Raw genomic sequence first — 11,672 nt, 5'->3', positions numbered from 1 at the left:
CAATAAAATAATCTTAATTTAGGCACCATATTGTACAGCAGAGCTCCAGAATTTATTTACTTTGCATAACTAAAACTTTATACCTATTGAACAACTCCTGATTTATTTTTCCCCCATGCCCCTGACAACCATTGTTCTACGTTGTGCTTCTATGAGTTAGACTATTTTAGATATCTTGTGTAAGTGGATTCATGCAATATGTGTCCTCCTGTGATTGACCTATTTCATTTAGCATAATATCCTCCAGGTTCATCCATGTTGTTGCATACAGTAGGATTTCCTTCTTTCTTTTTAAAGCTGAATAATATTCCATTGTATGTATATGCCACATTTTCTTTATCCATTCATCCACTGATGGGCATTTAGATTGTTTCCATATATTGCTTCTCGGCCTTTTGGCTAAGATCAAGTGTAGATAGTTTCCATATATCTTGACTATGTAAATAATGCTCGAAAGAACATGGGAGTACAAGTATTTCTTAAAAATCTGTTTTTGATTTTTTGAGGAACCTCCATACTGTTTTCCATAATGGCAGTACCATGTTACATTGCCACCAACAGTGTACAAGTATCCAACATCTCCATGTCCTTGCCAGTACTTTCCATCTTTCTTTTTTCTTTCATTTTGATGATGTACATCCTAACAAGTGTGAGGTGATATCTCATTAGGGTGGTTTTGATATGTGTTTCCCTGATGATTAGTGATATTGACCACCTTTTCATACACATGTTGGTCATTGTATCTTTTTTTGGAGAAATGTCTATTCAGGTCTATTGACCACTTTTTAATCTTAACTTTCTGCTATTGAGTTTTAGAAGTTTGTTACATATTTTAGATATTAATCCCTAAGAGATTTAGGGCTTGCAAATATTTTCTCTTATTCCATATGTTGCCTTTTCATTTTATTGATTGTTTTCTTGCTGTGCAGAAGCTTTTTAGTTTACGTAGTCCCACTTGTCAATTTTTGCTTTTGTTGCCTGTCCTTTTAGTGTCATATCCAAGAAATCATTCCCAAGACAAATGTCAAGGGGTTTACCAACTACGTTTTCTTCTAGAGTTTTGCAGTTTCAGGTCTTACATTTAAGTCTTTAATCTATTTTGAGTTAATTGTGTGTGGTGTGAGATAAGAGTCAAAATTCACTCTTTTGCATGTGACTGTCCAGTTTTCCCAGCACCATTTGTTGAAGAGATTATCCTTTCTCCATTGTTTCTTAGCTAATAACCAAGAATACCCCATTGTATTCCTGGCTCTCTTGTCAAAGAACAGTTGACCTTAAATGCATAGGTTTATTTCTGGGCTCTCCTTTATGTTTCATTGGTCTATATGTCTGTCTTTATTCCAGTATCATACTGTTTTGATTACTATAACTTTGTTATATATTTTAAAATAATAAGGTATGATAATTCCAGCTTTATTCTCTCTCAGGATTGTTTTAGCTATTTGGGATCTTTTGTGGTGCCATATGAATTTTAGGATTTTTTTTCTATTTCCGTAAAAAAATGTTATTGAGATTGAGATTTTGATTCTAATTCTTACCTTAGTGTGCTGGCTAAAACCACCAGTACAATGTTAAGTAGAAGTGTTGAAAGGAGATATTTTTGACTTGTTCCTAATTTTAGGAGAAAGCATTCAATTTTTCACCATTGAGTGATGTTAAATGTTGGTTTTTGTACATGGTTCAAGAAGTTCCCCCCTATTCCTAGCTTTCAGAAATTATTTTTAAAAGATTTTGGATTTTGTTAAATAATTTTTCTGAGCTTATTGAGATGATCATATAGTTTATTAGTATGATTAACTTTATGAATATGGTGAATTACATTGATTTATTTTAGAATATTAAACCATTACTGGGATAAGTCCTACTTGGTGAAAAGGTAATTTTTATATATTTTAATGGTTCCCTTCCCTTCCTGTACTCTGTGTATTCTTTCTGGTGCAACTATCAGTTTGATATTGAACTTTGGGGATTAATATTCTAATTTTCTTCTTTTTTTGATGCTAGTTTAGATTTATTTTGAGAAAATTCTTTTATTTTAACTTCCAACCCTAAAATTATGTCATTAAAAAAAATCCATCTATCTTATTTTTAATTTCTAAGAACTGTTTTATTATTACATTCTTAAAAGTATCTGTATTTTCCCTTTTGACGTTTTATTCTGTTGCCTGCATCATCTCAATTTACTTTATGTTTCTGTTCTATTTGTTTGATTTTGTCACAGTATTTTATGGTGAAGAGTTTTCTAAAATGTTTGATATTCATTTTTGTCTGTTTATATTTAATAATGAGGTGATTATAAGCTGACTGATGCTCTCTATGCATGGGTGGATCTTGCAAACTGGTGTATTTGACCAGAAACCCTAGCTCTTTTTTGAGCAATCCCTAAATATTAGTAACCACGTGTCTTTCTTCTGGGGCTGTTCAAGCTCCTTAGGGGAAAAAAATCTTCTAATCTCATGCTGAAAAGTAAACTCTTACCTAGCAGCAATCTTTGGGTCAAGTGGCACAGGCAGAAGGACACCGGCAATTGAATCTCACTATTCAATATGAAAAGTTCATATAGTCATCATGTTTTGGCATGGTCACCTAGTTCACATCTTGCTGTGTTACATATTCCCTGGACTGGAGTATCTCTTGCTCACTATCTTCAGAGGGTAAACCTGAATATCCCGCCCAAATTTAGGAATGGACAAGTGCCTACCTGGATCAGATATGTGGGGAGACCATGGTGCCTAATTGGTCTAACTGTACTTTCTGAACTTTGAAACAATTCCTTTTTTCAAGTACACCATTTACCTTCAGGAACTTTTATTAAAATTATCACAACTGCCTTTTGGAACTAAAGCAATATTAAGATTATTGACATAATTTTTCTATTGATCTTTTCCTGAGACCGAAGGTAGAAGGTGTATTTCTGATTAGTAATTATCTATTTATCTAATTCTTCCTTTTCCATACAGTCTCCAACTCTGTACCTCCATGGTCATTCCACAATTTTCCTTGGATTCTTCTCACTGACAGTAAAGACAACATTTATGTTTTCATGTTTAGTGAACTCAGGAATTTAACCTTCAATCTCAGTTCCTCTGAACTTGTACTTTATTTTGTTTCTTAATAGTATCAGAATTCACCAAATGCAGTACTACTTTTCTTCATATAAATCTAGAAAAATAATAACTTAAATTCACATAATGCTTTACAGATCTTAAAATATTTTTCAGCTGTATTTTTTCATATGATTACCATGATAACCCCTATAATATTGAGAATAGTTTTAGGTATTTTCTTCACTCTACCAGATGGAAATATAAAGACTCCTTAACAATCACAAGCACACTAAGTGGTAAAACCAGGATCCAACATGTATTCCTTAACTTTTCCTGCTTTTTCTACTGGAAAAACTCTAAAAGATAAGCCATGTATTCTTATCACAGGTGGATCTGGGTGGCTTATTAAAATGTCCTTTTTGGCAGAAGTCAAAACTGTGTATGTTCTGTCTGGTATCTCACAATGACCCCTGGGTAGGCTGCATATTTTATGTCATCATCTCTAAAATGATAACTTATCCCACAATGGTTAAAAACCTTTCTTTCTCTGATTGGTCTCCAAACACCAGACCTGAGTTTCTCCTTTGGAACTTCCTAGTGTCTTAAGCCTGAAAGGGACACTAACTCCTTTGTTACTTGGGTACTCACCCAGTCCAGGGATTGTTTCAATAGCCTATCCTGGCATTGCTGTTCTCCTTCTATCCCCACAGATCATATCAGTTATTCCCCAGATTTCTTCCAATAGGCTTCGAGAGCACACAGATAATATCCTGGAAAGGTTCATGTGTAAATGACACAAATGCCATTTACATTTCAAATAGTTGTGATCCCTGTCCTCAGGAATAGAGCTCTTATGACTTTCAGTTATAAGTCATTTGGGAATAAGTTACTCCTCAGGAACTTAAGTTGTCAATAACAAAGCAAAGTATTTTGACTCAGATTTCACTGAGGCAAGCGATAAATTGAAAATATGCTATTCTATTCCATTACCTGTGAATAGCTCATGATCATGTCTTCAAGTCTTGAAAAATGATGTCCCTTTTTTAGTCACTTCAGCTTTTCTATAATTAAATAGTATCTAGTTGATAAAACTAAAAAGTATAATTCATATTTCACTTGATAAGATCAACTTTTGTGGATACATGCATAAAAAAAACTCCTTAAAAACTGAAAGTGGCAAAGTCACTTAAGCAGTAAAGGGAATTTATTGATATTCATAACTGAAAGTCTGGAAATGGCTGATTTTAGACAAAGCTTGATGCAGTACCACAAATAATGTCACCAAAGGCCAAGTTTCTTTCTAGGTCTCTACTCCTTCTTTTGTAGTAAAAGTGTGACCCTTAAGTTTCACACAAAAAAAGTCTCCAGTCACGATGCTAATGCCCCTGTTAAAGTTTCCTTTCATCTCCTGAGAAGTGGCCGGGGTAGATGCTTATCCCTGGATTCATCACTACTGCCAGTATGAGAACCATCCCTAGAGCCAGATCCTACTGACTTGAAGAACATTTTTCAGACCACAGATATGTCTTATTAGTGGGTCAGAAAATCGATACATCACTTTTCTACACCATTTAAAAATAATATTCTAGAATAGAATAAAAAGAAAATTATCACAGTGAATCACACTTAATGGCAGTAACTGTTTTCTGCTATTGTTTTCTGAACGGTAAATATATTCTGAAACATTGTTTGTTTCGTGTGTGTGTGTGTATAAACTTATTGTTCTTCCATAGAATATGGTGCAGAAAGTTTAACACATGACTTGGACTGAGAAAAGATAAGATCAGGGTACTGTTTGAAAGGTGAAATGGATAATGTGCAAAACAATCAGATATCCACTATATGATATTTATTTATCACTTATTGCTTTTATAATCTTTACTAAAGAAAAAGCTGTGATAATTTGCCAAATATTTATTCTTTTGAAATTAATAATGTTACTGTTGTTTTTAAAATTAATTATTCTGAAAGCAATTCAATGCTTTCCTCTGTATTAAATGAAATACTGTGTATGAAACATCCAAGCATATTGTTTGGGTAAGCAAAGAGACTGAAGGACCAGGTGGAAACTACCAGTGTCCTCGAGAGAATGACTGTTCTTAGGAACAAGGCAAAAATCTAACTATATGCCTTGGGCTGGAGCCAGCCTGCCGTAAAAGAGATCTGCATCCTGAACTAAGGGCATGATTTATCTCAGAACTGCAGGCACTGCTCAACCTAGATGTAGAGGTTTAAAGCTCCCAGCTATATAGATTGGACATCTAGGAGCAGGGATTAAGAGAGATTGTTATATCACAGAAATCAATATACCATGCAGAACTTGACTCGTATTTGCAATATATAAGTAAAATGGAGTTTTGCGTTTTAAAAATGACTGTAAAGTTTAATGGGACTTAATATTTTCTTTTTTGAATTACTTTCAGTTGTAATATGATCTAAAATGTATGTAACCAAGGAAACTAACCAAGTAAAGCAGAGCATTTTCCAAAGAATATCAGTTGAGTGCCAGAGCATTTGTTTCTTTATCAGATTGTAGGTAATGTATTTCATACTTATTCTGAACTTGTCACATATTTTTTTTTAAAAAGCTAAATTACAAAATTTAAAAATATATTAATGTCTGTTAGCAACACTGCTCAGGAAGCAATCCTGGTGCATGTTAAATGCCAAGAGATGTAGAAAACTTGCAATGGGTTGGTTGAAATCATGAACACTATTTGCAGGCTCAACATTCTCTTAAAAAATATTCTCTTCTAGGAAAGTATTTTTAAATTTTTTTTAATATCAAAAAGTAAGGAAAACTATAATCACCAAATGAGATCGATATACAGAAAAAAGAATGAATTAAGCTGCAAATATTTAAGAAAACTCTTACAGTAAAGGCATATTCAGTCTTGGCGAATGGATGGTATCTGTGAAGGTGGATACAGTATCTTATTCTCCATTTTTGGATGTGCAAAAATGTAAAGTTATTGTATTCAGATTAAGACTGCAGTCCCTTGAATGCCGCTGACTACTTACTCCCATGCCAAGTTGGACAGGAGAATCTTTGCTTGTACTAGAAACATGATACCCAAAGTCTCTCCTCCCCAGGTGTAGTAGAAATCAAGCCATTATTTTTTGAGATTTGTATACCTGTCCTGACAGTATTTCCAGTGGTGGGCCACCTGCCAGTCTCTTTCTCCTCCCACTCGTGGGCTACCCCTCTCTCTTTCACTTTTTTTCTTCCATCCACAGGATAGTATTCTCCCTTCTCTCCCCTCAGCCAAATTATGAATCCCACCAGTTTTTTGGCCTTCTGGAAAAAAAAAGTCAGGAAGACAGAAAGTCTATGGACAACTTCTCTGCAGAAAATAAGTTCCGTCTTGGCCAAGAAAAAACAAAGGTCTATTGCTTAGAATAATGAGGGTGAATCCCCATATTTAAAAAGAAAAATTAATCTCTCCAGATATGATTTTGCTATATTTGAAAAAGAATTCGCTGGGAAGTCCAGGAAGTGGAACAAGTGACTAAAAGATTGGCTGGACAAATAAAGATACAATTAATAAATAAATTGTCCATAATTCTAATTGTAATAGAGAAAACATAGAAATGTTCTAAATTAAAATTAAAATTGAGAATATTTGAAGAAAATTTGTATATAAAATTCTAGGTAACAAGTTTCATCTTAAGTTTTTTGGGTTTTTTTTTTTTTTTGGGGAACGCGGGCCTCTCACTGTTTGTGGCCTCTCCCTCTGCGGAGCACAGGCTCCGGATGCGCAGGCTCAGCGGCCATGGCTCACGGGCCCAGCCGCTCCGCGGGATGTGGGATCTTCCCGGACCGGGGCACAAACCCGTGTCCCTGCATCGGCAGGCGGACTCTCAACCACTGCGCCACCAGGGAAGCCCTCATCTTAAGTTTTGAGCAGAGGAATGACCTAATTAAAGTGATGCTTTGGGAAGAATCATTCCAGGCTAGGATGTGCCATAGATTGAAGGAGGGAAATGCAAAAGGAAGGCAAACTCAGTGGACAGTCAAGAGGCATAACCAAGGTGTTTATTTTTCTGAATCTTCCTTTTATGATAATTGTTTGGCACATGTGGTAATTTATTGTAAATGAATATGCTATTGAGTTAACTGACATGCTTAGAAGTGCTTAGATAGCAAAGTAAAGGTGGTTATAAAAAGGAGGACTACATTGAGAAGGCATGCAGAACGCAAGCAAACGCTTAAAGTTAGGCTAGAGGAGATGACCAATTATACATAAGGGGTTTTAAGGTGTAAATGATAACTGCAAGAAAAGACAGAGGTCAACATTCTGAAATCCCACTACTGAGAATAGACATTATCAAGTTAAGCAGCCAAACATCTCCATGTGAATAATTGTCTTCAAATGCCAATGCCATTTGGGATGTAAAAATATGGCTAAATTTCCACATTTTTGTGATTTCTGCTTTTAGAGAATAATTTTTTATAGTACTAGTGGGATTCTCCACACTCAGAATTATTTTGTCCTTATTAGGAATGTGAAGGTTTAGGAGAATCCATTTAAGAGAAGCTTTAGAATTTTCAGATATTCTAGAATTATTAGATATTCAGATAATAAAATATTCTCTATATTTGGTAGATCCAAATGGCCAGAAATATTCATAGAGATTTTATTTTTATGCCTGTGTTAAAAATAGATTTTTAAAAATATTTGTAATGACGAAGAATATTTTCATTAGTACGTGTGTGTGTTTAAGGAATGATCTATGACCTCTCATTGCTATTACCAGCTCTGTAACAAAGTAACTGTAACAAAGTATTATTGTATAAGAAGTATAACCTTTCTAAAGTAAAAGGATTGGCACTACAACCAGAAGTTACAAACAGGCTGACATCATTTTGCTTGGGTCGTAGTGTTTTTCGTTTTACAATAATTTCTAAGTTAAAAAAAAAAAATCAAGTTCCATCTGGGGTACTTTGTCACCCAGAGGCTTTGGTGATGTCTGGAGACATTGTTGGTCTTCCCACCTGGGGGATGGTTCTACTGGCATCTAGTTGGTAGAAGTCAGGGATGCTGTCATACATCTTCAATGTGCAGTATCGCCTCCAGACAATGAATAATCGGGACCAAAATATCAACAGTACTGAGTTTGAGAAACTCTGTTTTATCGATAAGAAAAACTTAGATAGAAGTGGGAATAACAGAGGTTCTCAAGATTTATCTTGAGTAGTTGATAAAAATATAGATCCCCATATCTCTATCAGATATTCTAAAGTACGGTTTTGTGCTGGAATCCAAAATATGCTTTCTAATGAGAATTCCAAATGACTCTTATCCAGCAAGCACATTGGAGAATCAGGGGCATGGAAGGGGGCCCCTCACTCCAAGTTCCATACTTTTCCTGCTTCACCACAAGTTCCTAGAGTATATATGATAAATGATATATGGTAAATTAATTATAAATTGACTCAGGAGTATGCAGTGAATTCTTGATCACAGATTCTTGATATTATTAACTAGAGATGTCATCCATTCTCCCAAAGAGTACTCAGACCCAGCTATTTAGCTACACAATAGTTACTTTGGCTTTTTCCATACGATTGTAGTTGCGGTTACAGAAAAGGATGACTAAGATCTGATATGAGCATTCTAATCAAAGGTATAGCTGGGGAAACAAATATGACCTTTGGGTCATGAATTTACAGAGATTTTCAAGGAACATTCCTGGCAAGACATTTGTGGCAGCAATTGATTTGCTATCATTAAATAAACATTACTAAAAAAAATTGTTGATTCTCCTTAATTCTGAAATGTGGAATTATTCTTGAAATGGCAAATCATTGAAATATTTGACCTTATATAAAACCTCAGAGTATAAAATGCATTAACATGGGTTCTAGAGTTTCTACACCAAAAGTACTAAATGACCTGCCAATGAAAGAAAAAAACAACAATAGAAATTTTCTATTTTCACCAGCTTTCTATTTTACCACAAGTAGGCAGATAAGTCAGCCCACTATCTCTCTTAAGCAGAAAAGAAATTATATCTAAAATTGTACCAATTACAAATAATATTCTGTTTATTTATACTTTTTTCTTCAGAGAAAGAAAACAATTGAGGTATTACTAAAGCCCTGTTGTGTTGTTTGAAAACAATAATCTGTTTTCAGAGATTTAAATGGTCAGAGTAAATTTTTATTTTTTAAATATATGAGATGGTATTATTGTAATACCTTACCACCACAGTAAAAGTAGACCCCAAGTATTATGGGTTTTTTAATCAAAAAAAGAATGACGACTCTGAGATGAAAGAGTGGAGTTGAGGCTTCTCTCTGTCACCGACTTACAGGTTGAATAAGTTAGTACATCTCCTAAGCCGTGACTACCTCACGGGCAAGATGTTTAATAAGGCATAAAACAATCTCAGTGTTCAATGAGATGACAATCGTTAAATATTTTGTAAATTATGATGTCACCCCATTGATCTTGTTTTTTAGTTTGCTCATAAGAAAATTGATTAATGAGGTTACAAATAAAATTTTATTAATAAGTGATCAAATAAAAATATTTTGCAACTATTTCATTAGATCCCCTAAATATGTGCATTCTGGATCCTTGTTTTTATAGTCTTATAGTATCATGTAATAGGTATACATCTTATGGAACTTTCCCCCAAAAGAACACTGCTGTGTTCTTCTAAGAGGCACTGAAGTGCCTCTTAAACATGACAGCCTTTGAGTATGAATAATTATTTTCATCTTGAATTAGAGAGTGCTGATTTATAGAAATGCAACCTTCCTAAAATGTTATATTTTTTTCTTGTTCCACAGTGTAATGCTCATGTATTTTCATTCACTTTTTGTATTTCCTGAAGGTATATAGTACAATTATACAGACAGGATTGCTTCAATTCAGAACAATGCATATTAAAGATAATGACAATCAGCCATACCTCTTTAAAAAAATGTATATCAGATATTTTATAGAATTCTGAAACTTATGTTAACATTTTTCTTTTTTATATTCTTAAGTCTTTTCCCTATGTATAAAATAAATTCATAAATTTTACTTTGAAAACTCTTCCTCATATTTTAATAAGAAAAATATTGTTATTTATTAATAAAGTTTAAGATGTTAAAAAGCCTATTTTCATCAACTGTCTAACAAAACACATAATAAATCATATGCAGATCAGTAAATGAATGATAGGACAGGAAAGTCCATTTACGCATGGAAATTCATTTTGTTGGGATGTTAAGAACGTAAGGAAATAGCAAGTGTGTAATGCCCTTTGAAAAGTGTATACCATGGTTGTCAAATTTGGCTTCTAACTGGAATCACCAGCAGAGTTTAGAAAAAATACTGATGTCTAAATTCCACCAGAGAGATTTTGATTAAATTGGTGTGGAGTGTGGCCTCAACAGCAGGCTGTTTAAAATCTCCTTAGGTGATTCTAATATCGTGCAAAATTTGAGAATCACTAGTATAGACAGAATATGCTATGACTAGAAAGAGAAGAATGGTGATCCCAGAGGTCTGTTTTAAACCAGGGAACAGTCCCTGCAGAAGCTGAGGGGTGAATGAACTTGTGCACACAGAGTAGCATTTAGATTTTCTATGAAGTTTAATAAGCTACCTCTCAAAGTATGATTTAGCAAATTTTCAAACTTTAAGTAGCTTAAGCTAAGAAAGTGGAAATTTGCATTGCCATAATTTTTATCAGCACCTTAAAATATTAATAAAATTGTTGCTATTTTATGGAAAAAATAAGACAAATGATTGAGTTTCACATGAGGAAAAAGAATCTGAATAATTTTTGTTCTTAAAAATAAACTTCATAGGGAGGGTGGGAGGGAGGGAGACGCAAGAGAGAAGAGATATGGGAACATATGTATATGTATAACTGATTCACTTTGCTGTAAAGCAGAAACTAACACACCATTGTAAAACAGTTATACTCCAATAAAGATGTTAAAAAATAAATAAATAAATAAATAAACTTTGACATTAATACCCACAGCCCGGGGCTTACATAACTCCTGGCATCTCTTCCCACCACTGATACCTCTAATTCCACAGGATTTGCCATGATTAAACAGCAAGCCTGCCTGCACTGCCACCCAGACCCACTTCAGACTCTTTTCTTACTCTTTTCTCCACACAACTAGTGGCCTTTAATGTTAACTGGTATATGGGTCAAAGCAGTATTCCCAAGCATGGAAAATGCTGCTTTCAGGATTCAGAAAAGCATACCAGGCACTGAACTTCCTTATTAGCTCTAGAAGGTGTGAGATGGATTAATTCATCCTTTACTTTGGAAGGGATATACTAGCATGTCCCAGACCATAGGGCTCCCAAAAGTTTTTTGATATGTATCTTTGTAAGATTTATGTACCGCCTTTTAGAGTCTGTGGGTTTTACCAAGGCCTCTAAGACACTAGTCACTTCTTCCACATCCAGTTTGTTTATTATATGGGCCACTGTGCCATTTTGCTGGTTTGGACTTTTTCAGATTCTACTGTAACAGGTGACAGGATCGTTTTTAAAAAGTGGGAGAGTTAACATAAATGTAGAGTGTGAACGTGTACTCTTGTGCATTCCAAGTGAATGAAAACTGTTGATAAGGATGGCTATCTTTCTGTCTCTGGAGGACGTG

The 11,672-nt window shown here is 34.4% G+C and overlaps 1 pseudogene; it reads left to right on the top strand.

The window, feature by feature from the left end:
• The first annotated feature begins 379 nt into the window (after window positions 1–379).
• On the top strand, window positions 380–515 carry LOC112063813 (uncharacterized; annotated as a pseudogene).
• The last annotated feature ends 11,157 nt before the right edge of the window (window positions 516–11,672 follow it).

This window comes from Physeter macrocephalus, chromosome 7, assembly GCF_002837175.3.
Source record: "Physeter macrocephalus isolate SW-GA chromosome 7, ASM283717v5, whole genome shotgun sequence".
Classification (NCBI taxonomy): Eukaryota; Metazoa; Chordata; class Mammalia; order Artiodactyla; family Physeteridae; genus Physeter; species Physeter macrocephalus.
This window is presented reverse-complemented; position numbering and strand designations above follow the sequence as displayed.